Source organism: Salmo salar, chromosome 23 (genome assembly GCF_965601325.2).
Source record: "Salmo salar chromosome 23, fSalSal1, whole genome shotgun sequence".
NCBI classification, from domain to species: domain Eukaryota; kingdom Metazoa; phylum Chordata; class Actinopteri; order Salmoniformes; family Salmonidae; genus Salmo; species Salmo salar.
This window is the reverse complement of record NC_138313.1, coordinates 31,538,035-31,549,530: the sequence shown is the minus strand read 5'-3', so window position 1 is coordinate 31,549,530 and position 11,496 is coordinate 31,538,035.

Genomic DNA, 11,496 nt, shown 5'->3' with positions numbered 1-11,496 from the left:
CCAAGAAAGTGAAGGTAACCTGCCTAAATGATTACCACCCCGTAGCACTCACTTCGGTACCCATGAATTGCTTTGAAAGGTTGGTCATGGCTCACATCAACACCATCATGCCGTAAACCCTAGACCCACTCCAATTCGCATACCGCTCCAACAGATCCAGAGATGACGCAATCTCAATCGCACTCCACACTGCACTTTCCCACCTGGACAAAAGGATCGCCTATGTGAGAATTAGAGGTCGACCGATTAATCGGAATGGCCGATTAATTGGGGCCGATTTCAAGTTTTTGGCCGATTTTATTTATTGAATTTTTTTTTTTTTAAATGTTTTAAAAAATATATATATATTTTTTTTAGACCTTTATTTAACTAGGCAAGTCAGTTAAGAACACATTCTCATTTTCAAGGAACGGTGGGTTAACTGCCTTGTTCAGGGGCAGAACGACAGATTTTTACCTTGTCAGCTCAGGGATTCAATCTTGCAACCTTACGGTTAACTAGTCCAACGCTCTAACCACCTGCTTTACATTGTACTCCAGGAGGTTACGCGAATGCAGTAAGAAACTAAGGTAAGTTGCTAGCTAGCATTAAACTTATCTTATAAAAAACAATCAGTCAATCATAATCACTAGTTAACTACACATGGTTGATGATATTACTAGTTTATCTAGCCTGTCCTGCGTTGCATATAATCGCTTAGGTACACGTTGCTCCAACCATAAACATCAATGCCTTTCTTAAAATCGTTGAACTGTGAAGACTATTTCTTCCTAACAAAGACAGCCAACTTCGCCAAACGGGGATGATTTAACAAAAGCGCATTTGCGAAAAAAGCACAATCGTTGCACGACTGTACCTAACCATAAACATCAATGCCTTTCTTAAAATCAATACACAGAAGTATATATTTTTAAACCTGCATATTTAGCTAAATGAAATCCAGGTTAGCAGGCAATATTAACCAGGTGAAATTGTGTCATTTTGCGTTCATTGCACGCAGTCAGGGTATATGCAACACTTTGGGTAATTTGTCAGAATTGTACATAATTATGACATAACACTGAAGGTTGTGCAATGTAACAGGAATAACGTTATGTTTTCGAGATGATAGTTTCCGGATTCGACCATATTAATGACCTAAGGCTCGTGTTTCTGTGTGTTATTATGTTATAATTAAGTCTATGATTTGATAGAGCAGTCTGACTGAGTGGTGGTAGGCAGCAGCAGGCTCGTAAGCATTCATTCAAAATAGCACTTTGTGCGTTTTGCCAGCAGCCCTTCGCAATGCATTGCGCTGTTTATGACTTCAAGCCTATCAACTCCCAAAATGAGGCTGGTGTAACCGATGTGAAATGGCTAGCTAGTTAGCCGGGTGCACGCTAATAGCATTTCAAACGTCACTCGCTCTGAGACTTGGAGTAGTTTTTTCCCTTCCTCTACATGGGTAACGCTGCTTCGAGAGTGGCTGTTGTGGATGTGTTCCTGGTTCGAGCCCAGGTAGGAGCGAGGAGAGGGACGGAAAGCTATACTGTTCCACTGGCAATACTAAAGTGCCTATAAGAACATCCAATAGTCAAAGGTATATGAAATACAAATCGTATAGAGAGAAATAGTCCTATAATTCCTATAATAACTACAACCTAAAACATCTTACCTGGGAATATTGAAGACTCATGTTAAAAGGAACCACCAGCTTTCATATGTTCTCATGTTCTGAGCAAGGAACTTAAACATTAGCTTTTTTACATGGCACATATTGCACTTTTACTTTCTTCTCCAACACTTTGTTTTTGCATTATTTAAATCAAATTGAACATGTTTCCTTATTTATTTGAGGCTAAATTGATTTTATTGATGTATTATATTAAGTTAAAATAAGTGTTCATTCAGTATTGTTGTAATTGTCATTATTACAAATAAAAAATAAAAAAATTGTCCGATTAATCGGTATCAGGGTTTTGGCCCTCCAATAATCGGTATCGGGATCGGCGTCGAAAAATCATAATCGGTCGACCTCTAGTGAGAATGCTGTTCATTGTCTACAGATCAGCATTCAAAACCATAGTGCCCACAAAGCTCATCACTAAGCTAAGGACCCTGGGACTAAACACCTCCCTCTGCAACTGGATCCTGGACTTCCTGACGGGCCACCCCCAGGTAGTAAGAGTAGGCAACAACACATCTGCCACGCTGATCCTCAACACTGGGGCCCCTCAGGGGTGCATGCTTTGTCCCCTCCTATACTCCCTGTTCAACTACAACTGCGTGGTCAAGCACAACTCCAACACCATCATTAAGTTTGCTGACAATATAACAGTGGTAGGCCTGATCACCGACAACGATGAGCCAGCCTATATAGGGAGAAGGTAAGAGACCTGGCAGTGTGGTGCCAGGACAACAACCTCTCCCTCAATGTGAGCAAGACAAAGGAGCGGATCGTGGACTATAGGAAAAGGATGGCCGAACAGGCCCCCATTAACATCGACGGGGCTGAAGTGGAGCGGGTCGAGATTGACAATTTCCTTGGTGACCACATCACCAACGAACTATTATGGTCCAAACACACCAAGACAGTTGTGAAGAGGGCACGACAACACCTTTCCCCCTCGGAGACTGAAAAGATTTGGCACGGGTCCCCAGCTCCTCAAAAAGATACAACTGCACCATTGAGAGCATCCTGACCGGTTGCATCACTAGGCGGTGTCAGAGGAAGGCCCAAAAAATGGTCAAAGACTCAAGTCACCCAAGTCATAGACTGTTCTCTTTGCTACCCCCCCGTAAGCGGTACCGGAGCCCCAAGTCCAGGACCAAAGGCTCTTTAACAGCTTCAACCCCAAGCCATAAGACTGCTGAACAATTAATCAAATGGCCACCCGGACTATTTACATTGACCCCCCCCCCCCCCCACACCACAGCTACTCGCAGTTTATTAACTATGTATAGTCACTTTACAAATTACTGTGACGAACCTGTACCCCCACAAATTGGCTCGGTACCGGTACCACCTCTATATAGCCTCTTTATTGTTATGTAATTTTCTTGTAACTTTTTTCCCCATTTTAGTTTATTTAGTAAATACACTGCTCAAAAAAATAAAGGGGACACTTAAACAACACAATGTAACTCCAAGTCAATCACACTTCTGTGAAATCAAACTGTCCACTTAGGAAGCAACACTGATTGACAATAAATTTCACATGCTGTTGTGCAAATGGAATAGACAACAGGTGGAAATTATAGGCAATTAGCAAGACACCCCCAATAAAGGAGTGGTACTGCAGGAGGGGACCACAGACCACTTCTTAGTTCCTATGCTTTCTGGCTGATGTTTTGGTCACTTTTGAATGCTGGCGGTGCTTTCACTCTAGTGGAAGCATGAGACGGAGTCTACAACCCACACAAGTGGCTCAGGTAGTGCAGCTCATCCAGGATGGCACATCAATGCGAGCTGTGGCAAGAAGGTTTGCTGTGTCTGTCAGCGTAGTGTCCAGAGCATGGAGGCGCTACCAGGAGACAGGCCAGTACATCAGGAGACGTGGAGGAGGCCGTAGGAGGGCAACAACCCAGCAGCAGGACCGCTACCTCCGCCTTTGTGCAAGGAGGACTAGGAGGAGCACTGCCAGAGCCCTGCAAAATGACCTCCAGCAGGCCACAAATGTGCATGTGTCTGCTCAAACGGTCAGAAACAGACTCCATGAGGGTGGTATGAGGGCCCGACGTCCACAGGTGGGGGTTGTGCTTACAGCCCAACACCGTGCAGGACGTTTGGCATTTGCCAGAGAACACCAAGATTGGCAAATTCGCCACTGGCGCCCTGTGCTCTTCACAGATGAAAGCAGGTTCACACTGAGCACGTGACAGACGTGACAGAGTCTGGAGACGCCGTGGAGAACGTTCTGCTGCCTGCAACATCCTCCAGCATGACCGGTTTGGCGGTGGGTCAGTCATGGTGTGGGGTGGCATTTCTTTGGGGGGCCGCACAGCCCTCCATGTGCTCGCCAGAGGTAGCCTGACTGCCATTAGCTACCGAGATGAGATCCTCAGACCCCTTGTGAGACCATATGCTGGTGCGGTTGGCCCTGGGTTCCTCCTAATGCAAGACAATGCTAGACGTCATGTGGCTGGAGTGTGTCAGCAGTTCCTGCAAGAGGAAGGCATTGATGCTATGGACTGGCCTGCCCGTTCCCCAGACCTGAATCCAATTGAGCACATCTGGGACATCATGTCTCGCTCCATCCACCAACGCCACGTTGCACCACAGACTGTCCAGGAGTTGGCGGATGCTTTAGTCCAGGTCTGGGAGGAGATCCCTCAGGAGACCATCCGCCACCTCATCAGGAGCATGCCCAGGCGTTGTAGGGAGGTCATACAGGCACGTGGAGGCCACACACACTACTGAGCCTCATTTTGACTTGTTTTAAGGACATTACATCAAAGTTGGATCAGCCTGTAGTGTGGTCTTCCACTTTAATTTTGAGTGTGACTCCAAATCCAGACCTCTATGGGTTGATAAATTGGATTTCCATTGATTCTTTTTGTGTGATTTTGTTGTCAGCACATTCAGCTATGTAAAGAAAAACGTATTTAATAAGATTATTTCATTCATTCAGATCTAGGATGTGTTATTTTAGTGTTCCCTTTATTTTTTTGAGCAGTATATTTTATTAACTCTTTCTTGAACTGCATTGTTGGTTAAGGGCTTGTAAGTAAGTATTTCACAGTAATGTCTACACCTGTTGTATTCCGTGCATGTGACAAATAAAATTTGATTTGATTTGACCAGAGGAGAGGGAATGGTAATTGGGGAGCCCAACAGATGTGCTTAGCTATTATCTATGACAAAAATATTCAAATGATTGGTCTGTTTTCATTATACAAAAGTTAGTCTCACCAACCTCTCTTCATAGAGCAGGAAGATGAGTAGGGGGATGTAGCACTGCCAGATGGATCGTTAGCCCTGCTCCACCTCCACCCCAAACACACGTGTCTCCCAACTCTTCCTCAATGGGCTGCATAAATGAGCAGTCTCTCTCACACAAATGCTCTTATGGATTGGCACTGGGATTAAGGCAGATGCAACAACACTCCCCTTCTGTCAGGCTGCAGTGTACAGCACAATAGGAAATTGGAGCAGAGTGACTCACTGTAGCAGCATGATCACATCCACTGTCACCCATGCATCCATGTTAATTTAAACACACAGCTAATAGGTTTCAAATTGAAATTGAGAAACATCCCACTCTGTTCTTGCAGCCCATGTCAGATGCGTAATTATGTTACCCCATACAGTGGGCGTGCATTTTACGGTCTCCCAATCCACCACAATGACCCGACCAGAGTCGCACTGTACATCGGTGGACCTGAGAATTTACTCACACACGTTGACAGCTCAAATGGATGGAGTAGATAGGCTACTATCCGTTATCCTGGTTGATGTAAGTTAACCATTGGCCACGATATACACAGACCGGAGGGCCGAGCGAGGTCACAGAAGTGCGCGAAACCCTGTAAGGATACAATTTCATGGGCCGTTACTGCGATTATTGACGAGCATGGAAGGTTTCAGCCTTTGTCGGTCTTGCAGGAGAATAGTAATTCTTCATTTGGAAGAACTGATACAAACATCTCATGCGAAGAAAGCGGCTACACCACGATGTCCGATTCCACCAACCCAACCCCTAACATTACCCCAAATGCCACACCGACGCCGTTATCCATACTCGTGTGCATATCGCGTATGCCAGCTGGTGAGTGACACGGACTATCGCACTCTCCAGTTGATAAAAATAAGCGACATTTGATAGCTGTGTCAGGGTCTTAGGTAAATGATCTCACCTGAAGTCGCATATAAGGACACGCACAGGTATGTGCGTAGTTTAGCAGTTAGCTTACCATCCTCCAAAGAATGTACAGTATATTATATTGACAAGATATTCCAGTGACCGTGCTCACAATGGAAATACATGTCCTCGAAGATGGGAGGAGGCGAGATCAGGTGGGATAATTCTTGCCAATAAGAGGGCAGATAGAGGACTAATCTTTGGATCTATGCAATTATAGCGTCTGTGACCTCATTGGCGGTGCCATCAAGGCTATCTCCATTTTAAAGTAGCACATTTTCGTCTTCATTTGCTGATTGCTCCCAACCAATAGGAATCCCCAACCAGTTGAGTACTTTAAAATAGTGGAAGTCCTCAATAGAGTGGTGAGGGGGAGCTCCTCACACCCTTCGTGTCTGGAAGTAATTTAGCCATTAATTGTACTCATTGTGCTCTGTAGAGTTGCTATTTTCTTGAGTTTTCTTGTGTCAATTAACTCGTGCTTACTAATTATATTAATAAAGTCTGATTTAAAATCAACAAATACAATAGTCAGTTAAAAAAAAGTTAGTTACAAGACTGTGTACATACAGTTGAAGTCGGAAGTTTACATATACTTAGTTTGGAGTCATTAAAACTTGTTTTTCAACCACTCCACAAATTTCTTGTTAACAAACTATAGTTTTGGCAAGTCAGTTAGGACATCTACTTTGTGCATGACACAAGTCATTTTTCCAACAATTGTTTACAGACAGATTTTTTCACTGTATCACAATTCCAGTGGGTCAGACTGTGCCTTTAAACAGCTTTGGAAATTCCAGAAAATGATGTCATGGCTTTAGAAGCTTCTGATAGGCTAATTGACATAATTTGAGTACCTGTGGATGTATTTCAAGGCCTACCTTCAAACCTTAACTTGCTTGACATCATGGGAAAATCAAAATAAATCAGCCAAGACCTCAGAAAAAAAATGTAGACCTCCACAAGTCTGGTTAATCCTTGGGAGAAATTTCCAAACGCCTGAAGGTACCACGTTCATCTGTACAAACAATAGTACGCAAGTATAAACACGCAGCAGTCATACCGCTCAGGAAGGAGACGCGTTCTGTCACCTAGAGATGAACGTACTCTGGTGCGAAAAGTGCAAATCAATCCCACAACAACTGCAAAGGACCTTGTGACGATGCTGGAGGAAACAGGCACAAAAGTATCTATATCCACAGTAAAATGAGTCCTATATTGACATAACCTGAAAGGCCGCACATGGGGACAAAGATCGTACTTTTTGGAGAAATGTCTGGTCTGATGAAACAAAAATAGAACTGTTTGGCCATAATGACCATCGTTATGTTTGGAGGAAAAAGGGGGATGCTTGCAAGCCAAAGAACACCATCCCAACCGTGAAGCACGGGGGTGGCAGCATCATGTTGTGGGGGTGCTTTGCTGCAGGAGGGACTGGTGCACTTCATAAAATAGATGGCATCCTTTTTGGAAAATTACGTATATCCACGTAATTTTCCAAAAACTGAAGCAACATCTCAAGACATCAGTCAGGAAGTTAAAGCTTGGTCTAAAATGGGTCTTCCAAATGGACAATAACCCAAAGCATACATCCAAAGTTGTGGCAAAATGGCTTAAGGACAACAAAGTCAAGGTATTGGAGTGGCCATCACAAAGCCCTGACCTCAATCCTATAGAAAATTTGTGGGCAGAACTGAAAAGGCGTGCAAGGAGGCCTACAAACCCGACTCAGTTACACCAGCCCTGTCAGGAGGAATGGGCCAAAATTAACCCAACTTATTGTGGGAAGCTTGTGGAAGGCTGCCCGAAACGTTTGACCCAAGTTAAACAATTTAAAGGCAATGCTACCAAATACTAATTGAGTGTATGTAACCTTCTGACCCACTGGGAATGTGATGAAAGAAATAAAAGCTGAAATAAATCCTTCTCTCTACTATTATTCTGACATTTCACATTCTTAAAGTAAAGTGGTGATCCTAACGGGATTTTTACTTGGATTAAATGTCAGGAATTGTGAAAAGCTGAGTTTAAATGTATTTGACTAAGGTGTATGTAAACTTCAGACTTCATTTGTATCTGGCTGTGTCAGTACATATCCCATCGAGCCAAGCAGAGGCTGCTCATTGTCACAAAACCAATCAGAAACGTCCAGTTTACCCTACGCCAATGACGCCGGTGGATCTAAAAATTGAACTTGGGTCCGCGGTAAGTAGCAATGATATCCTTCGCCACCGTCGTTTTACGACAGATATCTTGAACCAGTCATGATAACTCAACGAAACAATAAATAATTTAAAGTTTCTTTCCAGCAAATTTCTTAGTTACATGATTGTATAACTAGCAATTTTGTTTTAATGTTGAGGGTGCAGTAATTATGACGTTTGGCAATGAGGACGAAAACTAGCATAGTTCAGCTAGTCTAGCCAGGGATTAGAAGCTTGGAAACAGATAGTAGTTTTTATGCCCTGATATCAGGAGTTGGCAGCATAAAGTTTGATTAAACAATTCAGACGTAAAACAAATAAATCAGATTACTTATATTTAAGGAGAGTGAATAGAATATACAATCCCGAAATCAGCTATAAAACTGTCAATAGTAAAACAAAGCTTAAAACAATGTTTGAGTGAACCCTGAATATAGAAAATTAATGGTGAAGTCACTTCCGGACACTGGAGACTCCACCTCACAACTCTATGGGAATGTCCATGCTAAAATTGGTTATATCCATGATGACCAACTCAGGCAGTCGTTTTTTGGTAAGTTGCCGAAATGCCACTTGCGTCCACATATCAGTGCAGTCGCAACAACCTAACCGTTACAAAACTTCTATTCGATCAAACAAGCCTCACATAGCAAATTAACAAGCACATTTTTTGTTGACCAAATTCAACCCTTATTGACCACCATACAAAAATACCTCACTTTGTGAATTTATTTTAGTGGACAGATTTTGGGCAGAGTAAAACCTCTCGCTTTGCCTCTTCCTCTATGCTCAGTCATCTGTTAGTAGGGTCCTTGCTATATGGTATCCCTGGGACGTCCCCACCCCCATTGAAGATGAATTTAAAATGGTTAAGGTAAGGTTTATGGTTAGGGTAGGGGTTAAGGTTAGGGTAGGGATGGTCAAGGATCCCAGATAGCACTGACTCTATTATTAGCCTAACGTCACAGTCCAATGTCATGGACAACCAAACAATAGAGGCTATGTGAAGTGACATGTTTTTAGGCTACGTTCGATCGCAGGAAAGTGTCGCACCAGAAGTGGCATATAAGGACAGACAGGTAGGCCTATGTGCATAGCTTAGCAGTTAGCCTCCATGCTTCGTCAACTATTGGCTACAGTCCAACGTAATAGACGTCTGAGCGCTAGAAGGATGCAGTGGTGGAAAAAGTATCCAATTGTCATACTTGAGTAAAAGTATAGATAACTTAATAGGAACCTACTCAAGTAGGATACCCTGGGTGGCAGGGTAGCCTAGTGGTTATTGTTGGACTAGTAACCGAAAAGTTGCAAGATCAAATCCCGAGCCGACAAGGTAAAAATCTGTCGTTCTGCCCCTGAACAGGCAGTTAACCCACTGTTCCTAGGCCGTCATTGAAAATGAGAATTTGTTCTTAACTGACTTGCCAAGTTAAGTAAAAGTTAAAGTCACCCAGTAAAATAGTACTTGAGTAAAATTCTAAAAGTATATATATTTTTAAATATACTTAGGTATCAGAAGTAAAAGGAAATGCTAAACTATACTTAAATGCTATAAATCATTTCACATTCCTTATAATAAGCCAACCAGACTGCACCATTTTTTTTATTTGACAGACTCCAGCACTCAGACATCATTTACAAACAAAGCATTTTTGTTTAGTGAGTCTGCCAGATCAGAGGCAGTAGGGATGACCACATGTTCTTGATAAGTGTATGAATTGGACCATTTTCTTCCTTCTAAACATTTTAAATGTAATGAATACTTTTGGGTGGCAGGAAACATGTAAAAATTACACGATTACATTCGGAATGTAGTGGAGTAAAAGCTATCAAAAATATAAATAGTAAAGTACAGATAACTACTGAAGTAGTACTTCAATACATGTTTACTTAGTTACTTTACACCACTGAGGGTATGCGTGTTGCATACAGAGTAGCAAGTATGTTGGTTATGAATAATAACTGTTTCTTCATCCCATCCCAGGAGAGAAGCCCTACAACTGCTCCTGGCCCGACAGTGACAAGAAGTTCTCCCGTTCTGATGAACAAATCCGCCACCTGCGGACTCACACGGGGGAGAAACAGTTCCAGTGCCCACTGTGTGCCATGCGCTTCATGCGAAACGATCACCTGCTCAAACATGCCCGTCGTCACCCTGGCTTCGAACCATCCATGATCAGTCGTTAGGGGGAGTAAGGCCTGGGGTTTATTCATTAGTCAGATTCCGTTCAAAAACTTTAATCCAAACAGAAAACAAGAGTTTCTATTGGACAAATTCAGGTAGGTTCTGTTTGCTTACGTTTGGTTCCTAGAGTAAACGGTAACGGTTTCTGTAGCAAAATGTTTTGCGAAAGACCAAACGTTTTGCAACGGAATCCGACTAATGAATACACCCCTGGTCAGACCAATGGATCTCCACTGTGGGGAAGCAGAAGTACAGGATAGGAAGAGGTTCTGTAGCCATGCCCTGGTCCCAGATCTGTCTTAAGAAAACTCCTTTGACTATTGTCATGATGCCATACATTCATGTTTGGCTTGACAAGGACCACACGTGGCACTGCAGAGTTGGCTAAAGCACACATACAGATGGGATCAGGTAGCCTACTTCACTCAGCCAACTCTTGTATTTGGTATGGTATTTGACTGGTAATCTGAGCTCTGAAAGCCAGGCCGAAGACATACCATTTTCCAACGATAGCGCTTTCTCAATAGGTGTTTTCTGATTACAGTTTATTTTTCTCGTTTTGGTGCATTTCACAAGTATATGGTACATTTTCCCCACGCTTTGTACAGAACATCAAAAAGGCATTCGTTTTGAAACTATGCAGGTTTTTCTATTGACTAGGTTCAACACACAATCAGTTATTCACCAAACTTAGTGTTTCATCTAGAAATACATGTTCATATTAAGTAGTAGCTTTTAACAATGCAATACTCATTACTTTTAGTATTATTGTCTTCTCATTTGTTAAAATACATATAACTATGACTTAATCCAACTGCTCTTAATTGATAATCATTTAACTATTTGGTAAACCTATTAAGATTTAACAGATTGAGAACACAATGAAAATGTTTGATACATACATACACACTATAATGTACTATTATGACTTATGATTTTACTTCACAGTAAATAAATACAAAAATCTGATAAACAAGATGTTTACTGTATAGGGGATGCATTTTACATGTATCCAAAATGGTCTTTTGGTGGGGTGTTTCACACTGCTTTGCTAAAATTGCATTGGCCAACACAGTACTGTAATACCTTAATAAAATGGCATGTACATAGAAGGCCTTTAAAACCAAAGTGACAGTGAGTCCACACATTGTAAGTGACCCCAGAGGGAATCGAACCCACCACTCGTGTTGCTAGGGCCATTTTCTTACTACATAACTGAGCCACACGGGACCACTACAATACAACACAACACATGTTGAAGGTGTAT